Consider the following 10,314-nt stretch of genomic DNA (forward strand, 5'->3'; position numbering starts at 1 on the left):
GGGGTGCAATACCCGGCAAATCCTTATCCGGCACCTCCAACAATATCCAGGATCAGTTCATGACCCCGACTGTCTATGTGCCCGCTTCATCGGGATATGCTCCAGGTTCTTCGACCCATTTCTCTAGGTACAGAGTGGCACCAACCAGATACAGTGTCGCTCCTGTGCAGTTCAACCATCCCAGACTAAGATGGCTGAGGCGAGCATAAACCCTTCCCAGGGAAAACGATCCAATAAGAATCAAAGCCGGACTGAGCCCATAAAGAAGGGAAAGATGGGGTATGAGCCCAATTACACAGAATACAAAAACTTGGTGGATACTCAAGAGAATATCTACCTTGCGACGGGAAACGTAGTCCACTATCGAAAACCAAGTCCTGTATTTAAAGGGGGGAAAAACCTAAGGGATGAGAGCAAAAGATGTGCCTATCACAAGGACATAGGCCATACAACTGAGGAATGCCAACTGGAGTTTTGGAACTACCGCAGATCCCAGACAACCTTTTGCCTAGGGAGCACAACAAACGTACAGAACTCCTCAGGGAAGGTACGCTCCAGGACCGAGAGCACAAGCTCCTTAGGTGGCCCCAATAGTGCAACCTCCTGTAGGCCCTATTGCTCCTAAACCCGGGATGCCATATCTGCCCGGAACTACGCCCCCTCAAGTAGATGGCCACATCGCCACTGTATCGGGAGGCCCGCACCCGGGGGGACCATCCTGGAATGACCAAAAAAGGTACCTCAGCGAACTCGACCATGACCATGAGATGTGTGCATTGGTCTAAATTCAGCCCGACGCCCAAAGCTGATGAATCTACCAATAACGTTCATGGAGGAAGATGTCTGGAATGTCCACTTCCCGCATCATGGTCATTTAGTCATTGACACCCAAATCGCCAACAAAAGAGTATCTCGAGTGTTAATGGAAAATGGGAGTTTTGTCAATGTCCTGTTTAAGCCGGCCCTTCACAATGATTGACCTAATGGAGACAGACCTAGCATCGTGTCCAACACAGATTTACGGCTTCAATGGGGATTCATTGCTCCCGATGGGCAAGATACATGTAACGCCCTAGGTAACCAAGACCATTACACTGTGTATTTGAAATAGTGCAAGACCTGCTAACCAAGTCATTTTAAAAAAACATGTGAGTCTAATGTCATCAACAGATTAGAAACAAAAGGTTTTGGTCATAAACATGTTATTTTCATTAAAAATGGCAGTTTAATACATGGGATCTCAAAACAGGGTTTAGATGACATATTTACTAAAATTCCAGAAGTTATAAATAACTCAGGCCACTCTAATGGAAAAATACACATTTTAGGTTTCCGTCCCTGTACAAACCCTCGACCGTGGCGGCCGAGCAACTGACAATGTACACCTCACCCCCAGAGCTCTCCAACTCATGGTTGATCCAACATACCCTTGCCTTTACCTGCACCACGTAGCACCCGTGAGCCGAGGCTCAGCAAGAAAACTAGAATATCATAGAATGATCAATATCAATAACCAAATATTCCACAAAGCATGACCAAGAGTTCAACGATTCATGACATTCACCTATTCAGTGATAACAATTGACAAATCAACAACTTATCATCCAGATAATTAGCATATCGCATTCATCAAATTAACAACAATAATCACATTCATAACCAGCAATTTATCACAATCATTACACAATATTCAGGTTCGACACCCTTAGGCTGCACCCTCTGTTTAACCCACTCTCTTCGACTCACTTAGGCCGCCCCCAGTGTTATACCCACTGACTCCGGCTAGCTTAACCAAGCTCAGTGATTAATAAGCTGTCCTCAGCTACCAGTGGCTGAGCCGCGCCCTGTGTGCAAAAATTGATTCTGGCACTCTTAGGTCATTTATCATATGTCCCCATGGCATAATACCATCTCATGACATCATATACAGATATAGGGAGCTCTTAGTCCCATCATATTCACATGGTTCATCACAATCACATAACAATGCATACAAATATAGGGAACACTTAGTCCTAACCTAACCACATAACCGGATTCAGTTTTCTTACTTCTTGTTCGAGCGAGAAATACGTTACGAACGACCCTTGAGAACAATCGATCATTTGATCCCTTAGCGGTCACCTAGTCATAACCAAATATGGAATCCAATTAATGAAGATATTAATAAATGTGTCTTAACCTATACCTCACTCCCGCGACCCCGAATTGTACCCAAACGGTGAGTAGATTCAATCCCGAGCCTTAAGGATTGAAACCCCGAGCCAAAAACCCTTAAAAACACCCAAAATATGCATATGAGAAAACAGGGTAGCGCTACAGTGCTACCCCCCTAGCGCCCCAGAGCTACAACCGAGAGCATTTTTCCCTGGCTAGCGCTACCCTTTGGGCCCTACAACGCTAGTTCCAAGCAGACATGGCCCTGGTTCTTCCTCCTTCGAATCCTCCATTTCCAAACTAATTCAAAAGCTTCCAAACACCATTTAAACCCCCAATTGAACCCAAATACCATATATACTAGTCCTAGGCATCATAACCTAACCAAGTTTTGCCAAAAACCCCATTGAATACTCAACTTTCAAACCAAAATCTCAACTGAACCCAATAATAAAATAGAGCAGAAAACCAGAGTTCTAATGGTTAGAATCTTACCTCAGGCTCGATATGAACTCCTCTTCAATGATGGAACAATATCCTAGATCCTCAACACTTGATTCCCCAGCTTAATTCCTCAAAAGAAGCTTCAAAATTGAAGAAGAAAATGAGAAGAAATGATGAGCGGTTGATGAAGGAAGAGGTGCTATGTTTTTCTACAACCGTCTACAGTTCTCTAGTTTAGATATGGATATATATCCTTTAGGGTAAAAAGACCTAAATGCCCTCAAGTCTAATTAAAATCCTTAATAGCCACCAAGGGCAAAATCATCCTTTCGCACCTATCTCGTTAACCATAATTAGCACCCTCCAATTCCCGCTATTCTCAATATCTTCGAATATCAATAATTCATATCCCGTTACCCCTTAACTTCCGGGAACACTCTAATCACCAAATTACGTGGGACTCACCCCGAGCCCCGAACTTACCCCTGTTATGACCAAACCGCTAACTTATTCTCAAAGATCGTCTCATGCCGAACAGCTTGAAAAAATCCACATTATAATGTGGCCTCTACAATAGCTTTCCAATATGCACAAAAATATACAATTATGCCCTCAACGGGCCAAATTACCAAAATGCACTCATAACAAAATAAATATCCATATGCATGCATTTATCATCATATAATAATATGATCCACATAAACATGCATATAATCATATAATGGCACAATAAATTAGTTACGGCCCTCCTAGCCTCCTAATCAAGGTCCTAAACCTTATTAGGAAATTTGGGTCGTTACAACTCTCCCCCCCTTACAGAAATTTCGTCCTTGAAATTTTATCTGATTGCCCGGATACAAATTACGCACTATTGATTCCAGTTTCCCAAGTCATTCCTCGTCCTCACTGTTTCTAAAACATTACCTCAACTCAAGGTAAAATTTTGTTCCTCAAAACCTTTATTTTTTTTTCTATCTCATAACTGAACTGGCCACTCCACATAGAATAACTCTATCTTCAGCTGCAAATCCCCATAACTCAACACATGAGTTTCTCTAACCCATGTCCTCAACATGATGTACATAATACAATGTGTGCAGCCGACCGTGCAAAAACCATTGTTAACTTAAAAACAATCTAACTGATCTTTTCCAGGATTCAAATGGTCTTGATAATCTAGGACCCAACTCACCCTTATCTTGTCACCCTTTTTCCTTGGTGATGTCCTAAGGAAGATAAAATATTCTACTTTGAACTCCATATTCCTGTTTTCCAATTCAGTAAAACTTTTCCATTTACTTCAAAAAGTGAGCCTCCAACCTCTAACCTTTTAATAATCTTAATGATCCCCTGAACCACCTCAGGATCCAAATAAACATCTCACTTATCTCATTCCAACGAGTGGATGATATACATTTTCTATTATACCCCATCTCATCAAGTGTTCTTCCAATAGTTGGATAACTCTCTCTCTCTCTTTCTGATTTACCATTAGTCTGTGAATAATCAACTGCACCAGATTCCAATTATATATTCATCGTATTCCTTAACCCTCCCAAGACCTGGGAGTAAAACAAAGTCTTCATTCGATGAAATAAACTTTGAATTCCATGAAGACATATTATCTATCTCGCATAGAGTTCTGAATACTGATCAGCTGTGTAACTTGTCCTTACCGATAAAAGTGAATTCACCCCAAATGTTGGTCCATAATGACCCAACCATCCCACGCTGACCCACCGACCTGGCAACCCACTGTAAAACCCATCACGATGTTTCCTTATTCCCATTATAAAATACTCAAAGGCTACAATAGCCTTACTGGTTTCTGACACCTTGTCCTGACCTGCTAACAGGTTAAGAGCTTTGTCATATATTCCATTATGTTCCTCTAAATCTCAGGCCACCAATATAAAACCTTCAAATTCTTGTACCTTTTTCCTGATGCCTGGATGAAAATACCAAGGGAGTAGTATGGGATTCATCTAGAATTTCCATTTAATTCTAATGTCCATCAGATTCCAGATTCGATCCTTATATTACAGTAAACTTATACCGGACACTGTATAATCCTTAGCTAATCCAGCTAAGACTTTGCCTTCAATTCTCCCATCTGTGGTTCACTTAATTGTCTTTCCTTAATCCTTTATGTGATAATAATCTCAAGTATCAAATTGGCCACTTAGCTCACTAGAAATTCTATTCTAGTTATGGTCGAATCCTTTAATCATCATGATGCATAGATAAATACTTTTTCCTGTCACCGAGGTATCATAGCAACTCACAAACTGATTCTGACCTGTAAAAAGACTCAGAACTCATCCCGAAATATTCCTTGACCTTGGAAAATTTCCAACCAAGAATACATCACAACATCATCGATCAAGACAATCACAAATCCAATTCAGATAATCTTTGAATACTCTGTTCACCCATTTCACAAAAAAAAATTTGCATTGACCAAATCCTCAACACATGACTCAGCATTCCCAGTGCCCTTATCTAATATAATAACAATCTTCTGCCTATCCTTCTCCCTGATCTCTAGCTGGTAATAACCAGATCAAAGATCCTTAGCTGTCCCTGATCTCTAGCTCATATAACAAGCTCAACCACTTCCCCTATGAACCCATTTACCACTCATATTTGAATTCTTCCTTGTATAGTTGCTAACCCTTCCTCAACAAGGACTCATATCTGAATCTTTCCTGGTGACACACAAATACTAAACTCTTCCAGCTCATTATCTAACCAAACAAATATTATCAAATCCACTGGTCACTTTCGAGTAACTAGTTGTGGGCTCTAAATATACAAGGCATTCCAATACTCCCTTCTCTACTCTTGGGAAATCCGCCCTAGCGTACAAAATCATCCAATATAGAGAACGTGCCCTTACCTGGCACCTTTCTAGATAGCGTCCTTCACTTCTGGTGCACACTAAATAACATCACTAGGCCTCATCCCTGTCTTGTTGGCCAACCTGTGCACTAGACCCCCTTCCTGTCAAAACCAGGAGCCATAGAACCATCAAAGGTTCTTCTTTTTTTTTTCTTCCAATTATTGAGTAGCCACTCTTACTAAATTCGACGAACAGGAATATCATCACCTGTATTCCTTATGTCTTTAAATAACATGGCCCTCTCTACTGCCCAAGCACAGATAACCCTTTCAGAGTTTAACACATAAATGACTCATCATCTCCGGCTACATCCATTTGTATCATAATCCAAGTAGATTGATAAACCCACCAAACTCATTGACATATATTTTTGCTATCTTACCACTTTCGGCATCCTTCTGCCACAAATACTTAGTACAACTACTATGTCTTGATCTGCTATCCTCATATTATCAAGAATGGGATTAGCCATACCCATTCAATAACCAATTCCTGAACAAACCCAAACCTTCCTCAAAACTAGAGGATAATGCTTCCAAGGACTTCCATACAATAATTCTTATCTGTTTCCTCCTCGAGCCAAACCAACACTGGTGCCCCGCACGGTCATGGTATACAAAGAAGCTTGTTTTCCCCCAGTAAACCTGCTGCAAAAATCAGGGGCAGATGAAGGATTCCAACTCTAACTATCATCTGCAACCCTTACTAAAACAAAACCAGGTCCAATTAACCACCCTAAGCACATACAATCTAAATTAATCTGTCTTCTCAGACAAAACCCCTCAGCCTTGATGTTTATACCCAAAACCATCCCAATGGCAGATCCAAATAACCATAATAATCAAGCACACATAAAGCATACCAAGAACCAATTTACAATATTATGCATAAATTATCAGATTTCATTACCATTAGATGCACTCATACCTACTATGCCTTCCATACCGATAAACAGGTATAGCATATAAGTTCAATTTAAACATATAATCGCCTGCAATCCATATACCAATCATTATCCAAGTATTCATCTAGATGCAAGAGCAATGCTAATCAGCACGCCTTAATATCATCCCACAGCAGTCAAGGCCCAGGCCCTATCAGTATCTCATGCTCCCTATTAATCATACCAATTAATACACTCATATTTCATTCAAGAACTTAAGCATACAATTTCATGTATTCAATTACAAACCCTTGAGTCGAGCTAGTCTTTAGCAGCGAGTGTACATGTCCAGCCAGTCTACAGGAACCCATAAACCTAGACGGCTCTGATACCAAGTTGTAACGCCCTGGATAACCAATATCGTTACATTGTGTATTTGAAATAGTGCAAGACCCGCTTACCAAGTCATTTTAAAAAACATGTGAGTCTAATGTCATCAAAGGATTAGAAATAAAAGGTTTTGGTCATAAACAGGTTATTTTCATTAAAAATGACAGTTTAATACATGGAGTCTCAAAACCGGGTTTAGATGACATATTTACAAAAATTCCAGAAGTTATAATAACTCAGGTCACTCAAATGGAAAAATACACATTTTCGATTTCCGTCCATGTACAAACCCTCGACCGTGGCGGTCGAGCAGCTGACAATGTACACCTCTCCCCCAGAGCTCTCCAAATCATGGTTGATCCAACATACCCTTGCCTTTACCTGCACTACGTAGCACCCGTGAGCCGAGGCCCAGCAAGAAAACTAGAATATCATAGAATGATCAATATCAATAACCAAATATTCCACAAAGCATGACCAAGTGTTCAGCGATTCATGACATTCACCTATTCAGTGATAACAATTGACAAATCATTAACTTGTCATCCAAATTATTAGCATATCGCATTCATCAAATTAACAATAATAATCACATTCATAACCAACACTTTATCACAATCATTACATAGTATTCAGGGTCGGCGCCCTTAGGCTGCTCCCTCTGTTTAACCCACTGTCTTCGGCTCACTTAGGCCACCCCTAGTGTTATACCCACTGACTCTGGCCAGCTTAACCGAGCTCAGTGATTAATAAGCTGTCCTCAGCTACCAATGGCTGATCCGCGCCCTGTGTGCAAATATTGATTTTGGCACTCTTAAGTCGTTTATCATATGTCCCCATGGCATAATACCATCTCATGACATCATATACAGATATAGGGAGCTCTTAGTCCCATCATATTCACATGGTTCATCACAATCACATAACAATGCATACAAATATAGGCAACACTTAGTCCCAACCTAACCACATAATCGGGTGCAGTTTTCTTACCTCTTATTCGAGCGAGAAATACGTTACGGACGACCCTTGAGAATGATCAATCCTTTGATCCCTTAGCGGTCACCTAGCCATAACCAAATATGGAATCGAATTAATGTAGATATCAATAAATGGGTCTTAACCTAAACCTCACTCCCGGGACCCCGAATTGTACCCAAACGGTGAGTAGATTCAATCCTGAGCCTTAAGGACTGAAACCCCGAGCCAAAACCCTTAAAAACACCAAAAATATGCATATGAGAAAATAGGGTAGCGCCCCAACGCTACAACCAGGGGTATTTTTCCCTGGCTAGCGCTGTAGCGCTACCCTTTGGGCGCTACAACGCTATGATCAGGCAGACATGGCCCTGGTTCTTCCTCCTTCGAATCCTCCATTTCCAACCTGATTTAAAAGCTTCCAAACACCATTTAAACCCCCAATTGAACCCAAATACCATATATACTAATCCTAGGAATCATAACCTAACCAAGTTTTGCCAAAAACCCCATTGAATACTCAACTTTCAAACCCAAAATCTCAACTGAACCCAATAATAAAATAGAGCAGAAAACCAGAGTTCTAATGGTTAGAATCTTACCTCAAGCTCGATATTAACTCCTCTTCAATGATGGAATAATACCCTAGATCCTCAACACTTGATTCCCTAACTTAATTCCTCAAAAGAAGCTTCAAAATTGAAGAAGAAAAGGAGAAGAAATGATGAACGGTTGATGAAGGAAGAGGTGTTAAGTTTTTCTACAACCTTCTATAGTTTTCTAGTTTAGATATGGATATATATCCTTTAGGGTAAAAAGACCTAAATGCCCTCAAGTCTAAATAAAATCCTTAATAGCCACCAAGGGCAAAATCGTCCTTTTGCACCTATCTCGTTAACCATAATTAGCACCCTCCAATTCTCATTATTCTCAATATCTTCAAATATCAATAATTCATATCCCGTTACCCCTTAACTCCCGGCAACACTCTAATTGCCAAATTACCCCGGGACTCACCCCGAGCCTCGAACTTACTCCCGTTATGACCAAACCGCTAACTTATACTCAAAGATCGTCTCATGCCGAACAACTCGAACAAATCCACATTATAATGTGGCCTCAACAATAGCTTACCAATATGCACACAAATATAAAATTACGCCCGCAACGGGCCAAATTACCAAAATTCCCTCATAACAAAATATATACCCATATGCATGCATTTATCATCATATAATTATATGATCCACATAAACATGCATATAATCATATAATGGCCCAATAAATAAGTTATGGCCCTCCCGACCTCCTAATCAAGGTCCTAAACCTTATTAGGAAATTTGGGTCGTTACAATACAACTCCTTGTTACATTGGGGAACGATGTTCAAAACTTGTTCAAATATTGGACATTCATAGTGGTGGATTATCCCACTGCGTATAATGTGATTTTTGGATGCCCCGCTCTGGTCGACTTTGGTGTCATTACTTCCATCTGCCACCTATGCTTGAAGTTCCCATGTGATAACGACAGAGTGTAGACAATACGGGGAGATCAAAAGAGCACCAATAAGTGTTATCATATCTCCGCCTGACCAATATTAATGGTCCGCAAAGAGCCCTTCAAAGAGGAGAACGTCGTTCTGGTCCCACAACCACAACAAACACGGGGGGTGATCCGGGAAGACGACGAGTTGGATCCCAGGATAGAAGCGGACAGGGCATTAGAACCTATGAAAGAGATTGATGAGATGTGGATCAGTGACACTGATCCGACCAGAGTAATCAGAGTTGGAAGAAAGTTGGATCCAGAGGTGAGGGCTGCCATAGTTTCCCTAGTGAAAGAAAACCAGGACGTCCTGGCTTGGTCCCACTTGGATATGACCGGGATCGATCACAACATTATATGGCACGGGAACATCGACGAAAACGCAACTCTGGTCTAGCAGAAGCGAAGGGCACTGAGCACAAAACAGGCAGAGGCTCTCAAATTAGAAATCGAGAAGTTATCCTCGATTAACTTCATTAGGAAAGCACTGTACCTCGTCTGGCCAGCAAATAAGGTGTTGGTGCGAAAACCAAACGGGACATGGAGAACTTGCATTGACTTCACAGTCCTCAATAAGGTGTGCCCAAAGGACTACTTCCCACTGCCCTGGATAGACCATATGGTGGATGTCATGTTTGGGTGCAAGTTGCTAAGCTTCATGGATGCCTACTCCGGCTACAACTAGATTTTGATGCACGTAGCAGACCAAGAACACACCAGCTTCCACTCGGACAAGGGTGTGTGTTGGTACATTGTCATGCCTTTTGGGCTAAAGAATGTTGGAGCCACATATCAATAGCTTATCAACAAAATGTTTTGGAACCTACTCGGGAAGAACATGGAAGTCTACATGTTAGTCAAGTCCAAGAAGTCGACCCAACACGTAGATGACCTGGTGGAAGCATTCGCCATTATCTGAAAGTATGGGATGAAGCTAAATCCCAAGAAGTGCACTTTTGGTGTGGAATTCGGGAAGTTTCTAGGCTTCATAGTAAGATCAATAGGGATAGAGG

Source organism: Humulus lupulus, chromosome 2 (genome assembly GCF_963169125.1).
Source record: "Humulus lupulus chromosome 2, drHumLupu1.1, whole genome shotgun sequence".
NCBI lineage: Eukaryota > Viridiplantae > Streptophyta > Magnoliopsida > Rosales > Cannabaceae > Humulus > Humulus lupulus.